This window comes from Thermobia domestica, chromosome 6 (assembly GCF_964235325.1).
Source record: "Thermobia domestica chromosome 6, izTheDome1.hap1.1, whole genome shotgun sequence".
NCBI classification, from domain to species: Eukaryota; Metazoa; Arthropoda; class Insecta; order Zygentoma; family Lepismatidae; genus Thermobia; species Thermobia domestica.
Window position 1 is genome coordinate 298,743,122 of NC_137459.1, and position 16,162 is coordinate 298,759,283.

The 16,162-nt window shown below is 36.1% G+C and overlaps 1 protein-coding gene across 2 annotated transcripts in view; it reads right to left on the reverse strand.

Moving 5' to 3' along the window:
* Rad17 (Rad17 checkpoint clamp loader component) overlaps positions 1–3,385 on the reverse strand; it is a 99,500-nt gene extending 96,115 nt beyond the window's left edge. Inside the window, exon 1 of one of the 2 annotated variants that reach the window (XM_081762900.1) lies at positions 3,207–3,385. The gene's annotated coding sequence lies outside the window, so the exon portion shown is untranslated. The remainder of the gene's footprint in view (positions 1–3,206) is intronic. The other variant, XM_081762901.1, reaches the window with a different exon arrangement.
* Between the last annotated feature and the right edge of the window lie 12,777 nt (positions 3,386–16,162).

Here is a 16,162-nt window from a genome sequence, read left to right on the forward strand (position 1 = left end):
ATATACGCAATAGCACTTAACATATTGAATATATGCTATGACGCAAATGTAGCACTTCCCGAATAGGTAAAGGTCAATTTGTTTTATGTGAACGGTAAGGGAGACTATAACTTACGAATAAGTAATTATAGATTTTATTTAAATATCACTTGAGATCTTGTCTAATAAAATTTGACGGATGGGTGCCATGTTGACTGTTTACATTGTAGGAAGTGTATTTACATTGCGCGCATGTAGCGGAAAATATATCTCGCGGGAAGTTCTAAAGTATGGCGGAATATTTAAGCTGGTATACAGTACGTTGAAATATACAGGGAAATATAACATATTAATAACTTTTTGCTAAGTTTTCAATTGTTAAAAAGTAGTAGTACATATTGTGGAGTGTGATAGCCTACCTTCATTAAAACCAATTTAAAAATATAATTGCAGTATTCACTTGCTGTGACATTGTATATATGTGGCCAATGAATGAACTTAGCATTCAACATCTAAGCATTAGCCATCCAATATTCCAGTGCTCTGATGTTTGCCATTCGGGAAACAATACATCACTATTTTCGTTTCACGTGCTCAGCCCGAGATGTTTAGGAAATAAAATGGCGATCACCATGGCAACGAAAGAATGTGCCGTTACATTATTACACTCTGGTGAACAGTAGAGGTAATAAGTCTCGCCTTGTCAGGCTGTATGCAAAGGTAGATTAGCAATTTATATCCCAATAATATCTATTTACAAAACAATGAATGAACACATTTCAGCCAAACATACCTACATATAAATTGGGCTTCACTCGAGCAGACGGTACTACCAAATAGGTAAAATGCGATGTGAAACTCCTTTAATGAAGGAATGAGAGTGTGAATATAAGTAATTACTTTTAGTGCACATAATAAATTAATTTTGAGTAATAGTGAAAGTATTGCACGCGTAAGTATGCTCTTCCACTATCCTCGTTTATGTGTATACATCCCGTCGCTGACGCCTCTGCTCCCAACGGACGCACTCCCTCGGGCCACCCTGCTACGCCCATGCACTGACTCGGTTAGATAACATTCGTACTTTTTAATTGCCACATAGCACAAATCGGCGTGCAGATTTACAATACAGATCCATATACAAATGCATGAAAGACATGTTTCTTTTTTCTTGTACCTTCATGAATCACGTTTGAGGTATGCACTTGCATTCTCCGCTGCAGATTCACTTTAAGAGGACTTCTCTAAAAATACCAACCAACCTGTGCTAGATAGCCACTAAAAAGCACGAATGTCATCTTAACAAAACATAGCCGAGAGAGTGACAACGAGCAATGCGGTTAGAAGCCCCGCAGAGCTCGTTGTTTTCTAGCTTTATCGCAGTTTACACAAAAACAAGGCGGTCACTATCCTACGGTCAGAAAGGGGTTAGAAGCCCCGATGGGCTCGGTTGTTTCCTATCCTTAGAAGTTTCTTTTTCCCAATATACGAAGTTCCAATTTTTCCTCAATTTTCACTGATACTTATCAACTGAATCACTCATCACCGTCATCACTCACAATTTCAGAAATGCGATCAATTAATAATCTTCCAGTGTATACGTACTACAACACCAAGATTTCAATGGTTTCGCTCCTTAACTCTTGACTTTCGTATACTCTGATTCACCTTCAATCAGCTTAAACACCAATGCAAGTGCTATTGAAATCTTCATGATTGCCAAAACCCACATGTTGTCACCACCCTCGCTTACGCGCATACCCACCGTCGGTGACACGCCTGTTCCCTTCGGACGCACCCCCCTGCTCCGCTCGGGCACCCCTGCTGCGCTCCTGCCCTGACTCGGTTAGATAGCATTAGTGCTTTCAGTGGCCATCTAGCACAGGTTGGATTGTGTTTTTGCACAGTAGTTTTAGGTTAAGTTTAGAGTTACCCCTCCGCTTTTTATAAAAATCAGGAAAATTTACAAGAGAAATGAGGTAAGAAATGATAATTTGAAGTTTTTATTTGATGTTTAGGAATGTAAGTTTGGCAGGATAGTTATGTTTAATGCAAGAAAAGATATGTGGAAGTTAGTACTATTTGCCGGATTCGGAAGCATTCGCGGAAGGTTTCAGCACCATGGTGCTTATAAAATATGGCGAATATGGCGAACAGGTGTAACGGATACGCAAGAATAATGAAGAAAACCTTTTAAATTTTTGTGAAGCCCACGGAGTACTGAAGTCAAGTGAAATGTAAAATTTTTTAATACTTTGAGCACTGTTGTTTGTATGTTGCAAAGTCCAAGGGCACCTTCAGACTGGAGGGGCAACTCTAAACTTAAGCCGTAGTTTTATGCCGCTAACGTAAAGTAACATCATCTAACGTAACTTAATGTAATCCACCAAAATATAACCGAATGCAATACGTTTTGGTGTTTTTTTCAACTTTCAAGGTGGTCCGGCGATACGGCACTAATGGCTAGGTTACTTTAGTTTATGTTATGTTAGTACTTAGTAATTATACTTACGTAACATCTACTCATTTTTCCTGTAAACATTGTGATTTTGGCCTCGCAGTTCCAAAATTATCCCGATTAAAAAGTACTCGAATACAATATTAGTCGTAATTCATCATAGACGTTTCACAAACTGCACATTCATCTGCAATTACCTTATGGGAGAATACATGCATACTCCCGTCTTTCATTTGTATATTTCCAAGTAAATACCTATCTCAGAGGTAAGTGTAAATATTTACATTATTTACATACTACTATATTAAAATATTATAAGAAATTTCTTCTGTGAACTTCACTGATCTATGAATTTTACCAAGTTGGTTCGTGTTCTATGCACAGTAGTTTTTATGCCATACTCCCACACTGTATCTATAATGAGCCCTCCTAAAGTCAATCTGCACGTAGTAATGGAGCTGTTCATTTAGTGCATGCTTTGCTAAAAGAAACACAAAACTCTAACCTAACCTGAAAATGTACGAAATGTGTCAAAATTTGGTAGAACAGTCTACCCGAGTAATGCCATAAATTGTACTACAGTTCTGCATTACAGCAAAATACACGTTTTAATATTGATATAAACTAATTATATGTACTATTTAGTGTACTCTCTAACAAAATTAGCAACACACAGAAACTAAATTATTAAAATTACAAACTAGAATCACTCAAGTAATTAAATATTATATTACATCATGAATTTTTAAGATAAAATCACACAAATTACCTCGCAACCTTTCGTTTCTACCGCTCAGTCAAGATCAACGTTGCCAGGTCAAAATTACACAAGTTAGGGGTTCGGACCAAAACACTCTTCAAAATAAGAAACTTATAACCAGAATATTTGGTACACTTTCAAGAACTGCTATCACTCCAAACAAAACGAATGCATCTCGCCGAAAATATAGTATATTCTCATCAACAAAAGCTGGGCGCCAGAAATCAAAACTAAATACTCAATTTGCAAATATCGCATTCATGTTAACGCCTACAATGTATTATAAATTAATAATCTTATCATTCACAATATTTAGAAAAACAATCTATAGTAAAAACTATACTTTACCAATAAATAAAACAAAACTAATACCAATTCTAACTTATAATTTTATTTTTTCCTATATTATGAAAAAATTACGGGACGACTTGGGCAATCGGGACCAGTTGTCGACAGGGACAAGATGGGTATCATTAGATTCGTATTAACGAGTAGATGAATAATTGATATGCCATTTTCCCGAAAATCCAATTTTAACCCGGGAAATTAATAAAAATTCGGGATTTTGAGCAATGGGGACCAGTTGTCGACAGGCACGAGATGGGTATCATTCGATTCATATTAACGAGTAGATCAATAATTGATATGCCATTATCCCGAAGATCCAATTTTTAACACAGGAAATTAATAAAAATTCGGGATTTTGAGCAATCGGGAAAAGTTGTCGAAAGGGAAGAGATGGGTTTCATCCGAATAGTATTAGGAAGTAGATAAATAATTGGAATTCCATTTTCCCGAAAATCCATTTTTAACACGGGAAATTAATAAAAATTCAGGATTCTGGGCATGGGGAACAGTTGTCGACAGCGACGAGATGGGTATCATTCGATTCGTATTAACGAGTAGATCAATAATTGATATGCCAATTTATCGAAAATCCAATTTTAATCCGGAAAATTAAAAAAATTTCGAGATTTTTGGCAATGCGGACCAGTTGTAGACAATCGATTCGTATTAACGAGTAGATCAATAATTGATATGCCACTTTCCCGAAAACACAATTTTAACCCGGTAAATTAATAAAAATTCGAGATTTTGAGCAATGGGCACCAGTTGTCGACAGGCACGAGATGGGTATCATCCGATTAGTATTAGCAAGCAGATCAATAATTGATATTCCAATTTCCCGAAAATCAAATTTCAACCCAGGAAATAAAAAAAAATCGAGATTTTGAGCAATGGGGACCTGTTGTCGACAGGAACGAGATGTGTATCATTCGATTCGTATTAACAAGTTGATAAATAATTGATATGCCATTTTCCCGAAAATCCAATTTTAACACGGGAAATTAATAAAAATTCGGGATTTTGTACAATGGGGACCAGTTGTCGACAGGGACGAGATCGGTATCGTTCGATTCGTATTAACGAGTAGATTAATAATTGATATGCCATTTTCCCGAAAATCGTATTTTAACCCGGTAAATTAATAAAAATTCGGGATTTTGGAAAATGGGGACCAGTTGTCCACAGGAAAAAAAAAGGGTTTCATTCGATTAGTATTAACGATTAGAACAATAATTGATATGCCATTTTCCCGAAAATCCAATTTTAACCCGGTAAATTAATAAAAATTCGGGATTTTGGGCAATGGGGACCAGTTGTCGAGAGGGCGAGATGGGTATCATTCGATTCGTATTAACAAGTAGATCAAAAATTGGTATGCCATTTTCCCGAAAATACAACCTTAACCCGGTAAATTTAAAAAAAATTCGGGATTTTGGGCAATGGGGACCAGTTGTCAAAAGGAACGAGATGGAAATCATTCGATTCCTATTAACGAGTTGATCAACAATTGGTATGCCATTTTCCCGAAAATCCAATCTGAACAGGGTAAATTAATAAAAATTCGGGATTTTGCGCAATGGGGACCAGTTGTCCACAGGAGAAAGAGGGGTATCATTCGATTCGTATTAACGATTAGATCAATAATTGATATGCCATTTTCTCGAAAATCCAATTTTAACCGGGAATTAATAAAAATTCGGGATTTTGAGCAATGGGGACCAGTTCTCGACAGGGACGAGATGGGTATCATTCGAATAGTATTAGAAAGTAGATCTATAATTGGTATTCCATTTTTCCGAAAATCAATTTTTAACCCGAGAAATTAATAAAAAATCGGGTTTTTGGGCAATGGCGACCAGTTGTCGACAGGAACGAGATGGGTATCATTCGATTCGTATTAACGAGTAGATCAATAATTGATAATGCATTTTCCCGAAAATCCAATTTTAAACAAAAAATTAATAAAAATTCGGGATTTTCAGCAGTGGGGACCAGTTGTCCACTGGGACGAGATGGGTATCATTCGATTTGTATTAACGACCAGATCAGTAATTGATATGCCATTTTCCCGAAAGACAAATTTTAACCCGGGAAATTAAAACAAATTAACATTTTTAGCAATGGGGATCTGTTGTCGACAGGAACGAGATGGGTATAATTCGATTCGTATTAACGAGTAGATCAATAATTGATATGCCATTTTACCGGAAATCCAATTTTAACACGAGAAATTAATAAAAATTCGTAATTTTGGGTAATAAGGACCAGTTGTCCACAGGGACGAGATGGGTATCATTCGATTCGTATTAACGGCTTAGATCAATAATTGATATGCCATTTTCTCGAAAATCCAATTTTAACCGGGAATTAATAAAAATTCGGGATTTTGGTCAATGGGGACTAGCTGTCGACAGGGAGGAGATCGGTATCATTCGATTCGTATTAACGAGTAGATTAATAATTGACACACCATTTTCCCAAAAATCCAATTTTTAACCGGGAAAATTATAAAAATTCGGGATATTGGGCAATGGGGACCAGTTGTCGAATTGGACGAGATGGGTATCATTCTATTCGTATTAAAGAGTAGATCAATAATTGATAATGCATTTTCCCGAAAATCCAATTTTAAACAAAAAATTAATAAAAATTCGGGATTTTCAGCAGTGGGGACCAGTTGTCCACTGGGACGAGATGGGTACCATTCGATTCGCATTAATGAGTAGATTAATAATTAGTATGCCATTTTCCCGAAAATCCAATTTTAACCCTTGAAATTAATAAAGTTCTGGATTTTGATCAATGGGGATCAGTTGTCGACAGGGACGAGATGGATATCATTCGATTCGCATTAACGAGTAAATCAACAATTCGTATGCCATTTTCCCGAAAATCTAATTTTAACCCGGTAAATTTATAAATATTCGGGATTTTCGGCAATGGGGGCCAGTTCTCGACAAAAACAGGATCGGTATCATTCGATTCGTATTAACCAGTAGATTAATAATTGACATACCATTTTCCCGAAAATCCAATTTTAACCCGGGAAATTAAAAAAATCGACATTTTGAGCAATGGAAACCTGTTGTCGACAGGAACGAGAAGGGTATCATTCGATTCGTATTAGCGAATAGATCAATAATTGATAGGCCATTTTCCCGAAAATCCTATTTAACCCGGGAAATTAATAAAAATTCGGGATTTTTAGCAATGGGGACCAGTTGTCGACAGGAACGAGATGGGTATCATTCGATTCGTATTAACGAGTAGATTAATAATTGATATGCCATTTTGCAGAAAATCCAATTTTAACCAGGGAATTTAATAAAAAATCGTGATTTTGGGCAATGGGGACCAGTTGTCGACAGGAACGAGATGGGTATCATTCGATTCGTATTAACGAGTAGATTAATAATTGATATGCCATTTTGCAGAAAATCCAGTTTTATCCCGGGAAATTAATAAAAAATTGGAATTTTGGGAAATGGGGACCAGTTGTCAACAGGGACGAGATGGGTAATATTCGATTCGTATTAACGAGTAGATCAGTAATTGATATGCCATTTTCCAGAAAATCCAATTTTAACCAGGGAACTTAATAAAAAATCGTGTTTTTGGACAATGGGGACCAGTTGTCGACAGGAACGAGATGGGTATCATTCGATTCGTATCAACGAGTAGATCAATAATTGATATGCCATATCTTCGAAAATCCATTTTTAACCCGTGAATTAATAAAAATTCGGGATTTTGGGCAATGTTGACCAGTTGTCGAAGGGGACGAGATGGGTATCATTCGATTCGTATTAACGATTAGATCAATAATTGATATGCCATTTTCCCGAAAATCCAATTTTAAGCCGGTAAATTAATAAAAATTAGGGATTTTGGTCAATGGGGACCATTTGTTGAAAGGGACGAGATGGGTATCATTTGATTCGTATTAACAAGTAGATCAATAATTGGTATGCCATTTTCTCGAAAATCCAATTTTAACCGGCAATTAATAAATATTCGGGATTTTGAACAATGGGGACCTGTTGTCGAAAGGGACGAGATCGGTATCATTCGAATAGTATTAGAAAGTAGATAAAATTGGTATTCCATATTCCCCAAAACTCCGGTTTTAACCCGAGAAATTAATAAAAAATCGGGATTTTGGGCAATGAGGACCAGTTGTCGACAGAAACGAGATGGGTATCATTCGATTCGTATTAACGATTAGATCAATAATTGGTATGTTATTTTCCCGAAAATCGAATTTTAACCCGGAAAATTTATAAAAATTCGGGATTTTGGGCAATGGGGTCCAGTTGTCGACAGGAACGAGATGCGTATCATTCGATTCGTATTAACTAGTAAATTAATAATTGTTACCATTTTCCCGAAAATCCAATTTTAACCCGGGAAATTAATAAAAATTCGAGATTTTGGGCAATGAGGATCAGTTGTAGATATGGACGAGATGGGTATCATTCCATTCGTATTAACGAGTAGATCAATAATTGATGTAGCATTTTCACGACCATCTAATTTTAAACCGGCAAATTAATAAAAAATCGGGATTTTGGGCAATGGGGAGCAGTTGTCGACAGGAACGAGATGGGTATCATTCGATTCGTATTAACGAGCAGATCAATAATTGATATGCCATTTTCCCGAAAATCAAATTTTAACCCGGTAAATTAAAAAAATTCGAGATTCTGAACAATAGGGACCTCTTGTCGACAGGAATGAGATGGGTATCATTCGATTCGAATTAACGAGTATATTAATAATTGATATGCCATTTTCCAGAAAATTCAATTTTAACCAGGCAAATTAAAAAAAAAATCGGAATTTTGGGAATGGGGACCAGTTGTCGAAAGGGAGGAGATGGGTATCATTCGATTCTTATTACCGAGTAGATATAAAATTTATACGCCATTTCCTCGAAAATCCAATTTTAACGCGGGAAATTAATAAAAATTCGGGATTTTGAGCAATGGCGACCAGTTGTCGACAGGGACGACATGGGTATCTTTCGAATAGTATTAAGAATTAGATCAATAATTAATATTACATTTTCCTCAAAATCCAATTTTAACCCGGGAAATTAATAAAAATTCAGGATTTTGGGCAATGGGGACCAGTTGTCGAAAGGAAAGAGATGGGTATCATCCAAATAGTATTAAGAAGTAGATCAATAATTGGTATTCCATTTTCCCGAAAATCCATTTTTAACCCGCGAAATTTATAAAAATTCAGGATTCTGGGCATGGGGAACAGTTGTCGAAAGAGACGAAATGGGTATCATTCGATTCCTATTAACGAGTAGATCAATAATTGAGATACCATTTTCCCGAAAATCCAATTTTAATACGGAAAATTAATAAAAATTCGGGATTTTTGGCAATGCGGACCAGTTGTAGACAGTCGATTCGTTTTAACGAGTAGATCAATAAATGATATGCCACTTTCCCGAAAACACAATTTTCACCCGGTAAATTAATAAAAAATCGGGTTTATGGGCAATGGGGACCAGTCTACAACAGGAACAAGATGAGTATCATCCGATTCGTATTAGCAAGCAGATCAATAATTGATATCCCATTTTCCCGAAAATCAAATTTCAACCCAGGAAATTAAAAAAATCGAGATTTTGAGCAATGGGGACCTGTTGTCGACAGGAACGAGATGTGTATCATTCGATTCGTATTAACAAGTAGATCAATAATTGATATGCCATTTTCCGGAAAATCCAATTTTAACCCGGGATATTAATAAAAATTCGGGATTTTGATCAATGGGGACCAGTTGTCGACAGGGACGAGATCGGTATCGGTCGATTCGTATTAACAAGTAGAATAATAATTGATTTGCCATTTTCCCCAAAAACGTATTTTAGCCCGGGAAATTAATAAAAATTCGGGATTTTGGAAAATGGGGACCAGTTTTCGACAGGGACGAGACCGGAATCATTCGATTCGTATTAACGAGTAGATCAATAATTGATATGCCATTTTCCCGAAAATCCAATTTTCACCTTGTAAATTAATAAAAATTCAGGATTTTGCGGAATGGGGACCAGTTGTCCACAGGAAAAAGAAGGGTATCATTCGATTCGTATTAACGATTAGATCAATAATTGATATGCCATTTTCCCGAAAATCAAATTCTAGCCGGGTAAATTAATAAAAATTCGGGAATTTGGGCAATGAGGACCAGTTGTCGAAAGGGACAAGATGGGTATCATTCGATTCGTATTAACAAGTAGATCAATAATTGGTATGCCATTTTTTCGAAAATCCAATTTTAACCGGGAATTAATAAAAATTCGTGATTTTGAGCAATGGAGACCAGTTCTCGACAGGGACGAGATGGGTATCTTTCGAATAGTATTAGAAAGTAGATTTATAATTGGTATTCCATTTTCCCAAAAATCAATATTTAACCCGAGAAATTATTAAAAAATCGGGTTTTTGGGCAATCTCGACCAATTGTCGACAGAAACGAGATGGGTATAAATCGATTCGTATTAACGAGTAGATCAATAATTGAGATACCATTTTCCCGAAAATCCAATTTTAACCGGGAAATTAATAAAAAATCGGGATTTTGGGCAATGGGGACCAGTTCTCGACAGGAACGAGATCGGTATCATTCGATTTGTATTAACGAGCAGATCAGTAATTGATATGCCATTATCCCGAAAGACATATTTTAACCCGGGAAACTAAAATAAATTGAGATTTTTAGCAATGGGGATCTGTTGTCGACAGGAACGAGATGGGTATCATTCGATTCGTATTAACGAGTAGATCAATAATTGATATGCCATTTTACCGGAAATCCAATTTTAATCCGGAAAATGAATAAAAATTCGGGATTTTTGGCAATGGGGACAAGTTGTCGATAGGGACTAGATGGGTATCATTCGATTCGTATTAACGAGTAGATCAATAATTGATATAGGATTTTCCTACAATCTAATTTTAACCCGGTAAATTAATAAAAAACCGGGATTTTGGGCAATGGGGACCAGTTGTCGACAGGAACGAGATGGGTATCATTCGATTTGTATTAACGACCAGATCAGTAATTGATATGCCATTTTCCCGAAAGACAAATTTTAACCCGGGAAATTAAAATAAATTAACATTTTTAGCAATGGGGATCGGTTGTCGACAGGAACGAGATGGGTATCATTCGATTCGTATTAACGAGTAGATCAATAATTGATATGCCATTTTACCGTAAATCCAATCTTAACACGAGAAATTAATAAAAATTCGTAATTTTGGGCAATAAGGACCAGTTGTCCACAATCGAGATGGGTACCATTCTATTCGTATTAACGAGTAGATCAACAATTGGTATGTCATTTTCCCGAAAATCCAATTTTAACCCGGTAAAAATAATAAAATTCGGGATTTTGGGCAATGGGGACCAGCTGTCGACAGGGACGAGATCGGTATCATTCGATTCGTATTAACGAGTAGATTAATAATTGACAAACCATTTTCCCGAAAATCCAATTTTAACCCGGGAAATTAAAATATTCGACATTTTGAGCAATGGAAACCTGTTGTCGACAGGAACAAGATGGGTATCATTCGATTCGTATTAGCGAATAGATCAATAATTGATAGGCCATTTTCCCGAAAATCCTATTTAACCCGGAAAATTAATAAAAATTCGGGATTTTTAGCAATGGGGACCAGTTGTCGACAGGAACGAGATGGGTATCTTTCGATTCGTATTAACGAGTAGATTAATAATTGATATGCCATTTTGCAGAAAATCCAATTTTAACCAGGGAACTTAATAAAAAATCGTGATTTTGGGCAATGGGGACCAGTTGTCGACAGGAACGAGATGGGAATCATTCGATTAGTATTAACGAGTAGATTAATAATTGATATGCCATTTTGCAGAAAATCCAGTTTTATCCCGGGAAATTAATAAAAAATTGGAATTTTGGGAAATGGGGACCAGTTGTCAACAGGGACGAGATGGGTAATATTCGATTCGTATTAATGAGTAGATCAGTAATTGATATGCCATTTTCCAGAAAATCCAATTTTAACCAGGGAACTTAATAAAAAATCGTGATTTTGGACAATGGGAACCAGTTGTCGACAGGAACGAGATGGGTATCATTCGATTCGTATTAACGAGTAGATCAATAATTGATATGCCATATCTTCGAAAATCCATTTTTAACCCGTGAATTAATAAAAATTCGGGATTTTGGGCAATGTTGACCAGTTGTCGACAGGGACGAGATGGGTATCATTCGATTCGTATTAACGGCTTAGATCAATAATTGATATGCCATTTTCCCGAAAATCCAATTTTAAGCCGGTAAATTAATAAAAATTAGGGATTTTGGTCAATGGGGACCATTTGTCGAAAGGGACGAGATGAGTATCATTTGATTCGTATTAACAAGTTGATCAATAATTGGTATGCCATTTTCTCGAAAATCCAATTTTAACCGGCAATTAATAAATATTCGGGATTTTGAACAATGGGGACCTGTTGTCGAAAGGGACGAGATCGGTATCATTCGAATAGTATTAGAAAGTAGATAAAATTGGTATTCCATATTCCCCAAAACTCCGGTTTTAACCCGAGAAATTAATAAAAAATCGGGATTTTGGGCAATGAGGACCAGTTGTCGACAGGAACGAGATGGGTATCATTCGATTCGTATTAACGAGTAGATCAATAATTGGTATGTTATTTTCCCGAAAATCGAATTTTAACCCGGTAAATTTATAAAAATTCGGGTTTTTGGGCAATGGGGTCCAGTTGTCGACAGGAACGAGATGGGTATCATTCGATTCGTATTAACTAGTAGATTAATAATTGATACCATTTTACCCAAAAACCAATTTTAACCCGGGAAATTAATAAAAATTCGAGATTTTGGGCAATGAGGATCAGTTGTAGATAGGGACGAGATGGGTATCATTCCATTCGTATTAACGAGTAGATCAATAATTGATATAGCATTTTCCCGACAATCTAATATTAAACCGGCAAATTAATAAAAAATCGGGATTTTGTGCAATGGGGAGCAGTTGTCGACAGGAACGAGATGGATATCATTCGATTCGTATTAACGAGCAGATCAATAATTGATATGCCATTTTCCCGAAAATCAAATTTTAACCCGGTAAATTAAAAAAATTCGAGATTCTGAACAATAAGGACCTGTTGTCGACAGGAACGAGATGGGTATCATTCGATTCGAATTAACGAGTAGATTAATAATTGATATGCCATTTGCCAGAAAATTCAATTTTAACCAGGCAAATTAAAAAAAAAATTCGGAATTTTGGAAATGGGGACCAGTTGTCGAAAGGGAGGAGATGGGTATCATTCGATTCTTATTACCGAGTAGATATAAAATTTATACGCCATTTCCCCGAAAATCCAATTTTAACGCGGGAAATTAATAAAAATTCGGGATTTTGAACAATGGCGACCAGTTGTCGAAAGGGACGACATGGGTATCTTTCGAATAGTATTAAGAATTAGATCAATAATTGATATTACATTTTCCCGAAAATCCATTTCTAACCCGCGAAGTTTATAAAAATTCAGGATTCTGGGCATGGGGAACAGTTGTCGACAGCGACGAAATGGGTATCATTCGATTCCTATTAACGAGTAGATCAATAATTGAGATACCATTTTCCCGAAAATCCAATTTTAATACGGAAAATTAATAAAAATTCGGGATTTTTGGCAATGCGGACCAGTTGAAGACAGTCGATTCGTATTAACGAGTAGATCAATAATTGATATGCCACTTTCCCGAAAACACAATTTTCACCTGGTAAATTAATAAAAAATCGGGTTTATGGGCAAAGGGAACCAGTCGACAACAGGAACAAGATAAGTATGATCCGATTCGTATTAGCAAGCAGATCAATAATTGATATCCCATTTTCCCGAAAAACAAATTTCAACCCAGGAAATTAAAAAAATCGAGATTTTGAGCAATGGGGACCTGTTGTCGACAGGAACGAGATGTGTATCATTCGATTCGTATTAACAAGTAGATCAATAATTGATATGCCAATTTCCGGAAAATCCAATTTTAACCCGGGATATTAATAAAAATTCGGGATTTTGATCAATGGGGACCAGTTGTCGACAGGGACGAGATCGGTGTCGGTCGATTCGTATTAACAAGTAGAATAATAATTGATATGCCTTTTTCCCCAAAAACGTATTTTAGCCTGGGAAATTAATAAAAATTCGGGATTTTGGGAAATGGGGACCAGTTTTCGACAGGGACGAGACCGGAATCATTCGATTCGTATTAACGAGTAGATCAATAATTGATATGCCATTTTCCCGAAAATCCAATTTTCACCTGGTAAATTAATAAAAATTCAGGATTTTGCGCAATGGGGACCAGTTGTCCACAGGAAAAAGAGGGGTATCATTCGATTCGTATTAACGATTAGATCAATTATAGATATGCCATTTTCCCGAAAATCCAATTCTAACCGGGTAAATTAATAAAAATTCGGGAATTTGGGCAATGGGGACCAGTTGTCGAAAGGGACAAGATGGGAATCATTCGATTCGTATTAACAAGTAGATCAATAATTAGTATGCCATTTTTTCGAAAATCCAATTTTATCCGGGAATTAATAAAAATTCGGGATTTTGAGCAATGGGGACCAGTTCTCGACAGGGACGAGATGGGTATCTTTCGAATAGTATTAGAAAGTAGATCTATAATTGGTATTCCATTTTCCCGAAAATCAATTTTTAACCCGAGAAATTAATAAAAAATCGGGTTTTTGGGCAAAGGCGACCAATTGTCGATAGAAACGAGATGGGTATCATTCGATTCGTATTAACGATTAGATCAATAATTGAGATACCATTTTCCCGAAAATCCAATTTTAACCCGGAAATTAATAAAAAATCGGGATTTTGGGCAATGGGGACCAGTTCTCGACAGGAACGAGATCGGTATCATTCGATTTGTATTAACGAGCAGATCAGTAATTGATATGCCATTATCCCGAAAGATATATTTTAACCCGGGTAACTAAAATAAATTGAGATTTTTAGCAATGGGGATTTGTTGTCGACAGGAACGAGATGGGTATCATTCGATTCGTATTAACGAGTAGATCAATAATTGATATGCCATTTTACCGGAAATCCAATTTTAACACGGGAAATTAATAAAAATTCGTGATTTTTGGCAATGGGGACCTCTTGTCCACAGGAGCTAGATGGGTACCATTCGATTCGTATTAACGAGTAGATCAACAATTGGTATTCCATTTTCCTGAAAATCCAATCTTAATCCGGTAAATTTATAAAAATTCGGATTTTGGCAATGGGGACCAGTTTTCGAAAGGAACGAGATGGGTATCATTCGATTCGTATTAAAAGGTAGATCAATAATTCGTGTGCCATTTTTTCGAAAATCCAATTTTAATCGGGAATTCATAAAAATTCGGGATTTTGAGCAATGGGGACCAGTTCTCGACAGAGAAGAGATGGGTATCATTCGAATACTATTAAGAATTAGATCAATAATTGATATTACATTTTCCCGAAAATCAAATTTTAACCCGGTAAATTAAAAAAAATATAGATTCTGAACAATGGGGACCTGTTGTCGACAGGAACGAGATGGGTATCATTCGATTCGAATTAACGAGTAGATTAATAATTGATATGTCATTTTCCAGAAAATTCAATTATAACCAGCCAAATTAAAAAAAATCGGAATTTTGGGAACGGGGACCAGTTGTCGAAAGGGAGGAGATGGGTATCATTCGATTCTTATTACCGAGTAAATATGAAATTTATACGCCATTTCCCCGAAAATCCAATTTTAACCCGGGAAATTAATAAAAATTCAGGATTTTGGGCAATGGGGACCAGTTGTCGAAAGGAAAGAGATGGGTATCATCCGAATATTATTAGAAAGTAGATCAATAATTGGTATTAAATTTTCCCGAAAATCCATTTTTAACCCATGAAATTTATAAAAATTCAGGATTCTGGGCATGGGGAAAAGTTGTCGACAGCGACGAAATGGGTATCATTCGATTCGTATTAACGAGTAGATCAATAATTGATATGTGAATTTCCCGAAAATCCAATTTTAATCCGGAAAATTAATAAAAATTCGGGATTTTTGGCAATGCGGACCAGTTGTAGACAGTCGATTCGTATTACCGAGTAGATCATTAATTGATATGCCACTTTCCCGAAAACACAATTTTAACCCGGTAAATTAATAAAAAATCGGGTTTATGGGCAATGGGGACCAGTCGACGACAGGAACAAGATGGGTATCACCCGATTCGTATTAGCAAGCAGATCAATAATTGATATCCCATTTTCCCGAAAATCAAATTTCAACCCAGAAAATTAAAAAAATCGAGATTTTGAGCAATGGGGACCTGTTGTCGATAGGAACGAGATCTGTATCATTCGATTTGAATTAACAAGTAGATCAATAATTGATATGCCATTTTCCGGAAAATCCAATTTTAACCCGGGAAATTAATAAAAATTCGGGATTTTGATCAATGGTGACCAGTTGTCGACAGGGACGAGATCGGTATCGTTCGATTCGTATT